We start from the raw sequence: 1,258 nt of genomic DNA on the forward strand, positions 1-1,258 counted from the left end.
ATTTGAAACTCACTTCTGCATAAATATGAAATTAATGCAATACAAAAGGACTTTTATACATCACTACTTACTCTGTACAGTGATGTTAACAGCATTGCTGAACTCTCCTGATTCAGACTCACACCAGTACACTCCATCATTAGAATAGATCCCCTTCATGGTACATGAGGATCCATTCATGATCCCCCAGACGGAGCAATCTAACACGTGGCCTGTTTCTGTAATCCTCTTCACTCTCCATTTAGTAGAGTTTCCCTCACAACTCAGAGACACAGAGTCAGATCTGAAGTGTTGAACTCTGTCAGGACTCACTGAGAGAGACGCTGTTGGATGAGGATCTGAAAATAAATAAGACATTTCATCTGAGCACAGAGCAAAGCTTAATACATGATAAAAAAAATAATATATTACTTTTTTTTCTTCCTTAAGAGTTAAGTTCAACATTAACAGGGCCGCAAATTACCCAAACATAGGTTCAGCAAAAACCTAAACAATGTGTTTTGTTTGTTTGGAAAATGGAAAAACTGCAGTCATTACAAATCTGTATGAAACAAAACTAAAATATTTTTATTATAAAAAAAAAAATAAGTCTTTCAATTATTTCTGTATCTATCTTTTTTACTATGGCAGGACTGGTCCTCCATACATTATCCTCCTTCTATACCATAATCCTTTTGTTCTCAGATAAACTTTTCTTTTTAATCAGTTTTTTTTTAGAGCTGTTTTTAATTTCCTATTTAAAATAAATCTTGCAATAAACACTATCTTTCTTTTGTGTCTTGACAATGAACCCACTGATATCACATAATCATTTCTTTAGTTTTATTGAATTCATTCCATTCATTTTCTTCTTGCTTAGAGGTGACACTGAGAAAACTAACCTGCAGACCAGACAAAAGTTGGATCTCTATATTTTATTTCTCTTCTTCCTGCTTCACACACATATCCTGTTGTGTTATTCTGTCCATGGACAATGTAGAAATTATCATCAGTCCCATTGGAGCTGCCAGGCAGCAGCTGATAGGTGTAGAAGGGGTCTGATATTTTGGGTACCGCTTTATACCAGAAGAACTTTGTTCCTGTAGGCGGATGTTCAACCTCACAGCTCAGAGTCACAGAGTCTCCAGGATTCACCCATGATATAGACACAGAGAGTTTATCTGTTGGAGGGAGTCTGTGTCATTAAATTTGATTAGTCTGACCAGTGCAAAACCTGTTATTCAAACTGGCAAGTTAAGTTAAAATTTCAGTTTAAAGA

This window comes from Cyprinodon variegatus, unplaced genomic scaffold, assembly GCF_000732505.1.
Source record: "Cyprinodon variegatus isolate N-32 unplaced genomic scaffold, C_variegatus-1.0 Scaffold1217, whole genome shotgun sequence".
Taxonomy (NCBI): Eukaryota; Metazoa; Chordata; class Actinopteri; order Cyprinodontiformes; family Cyprinodontidae; genus Cyprinodon; species Cyprinodon variegatus.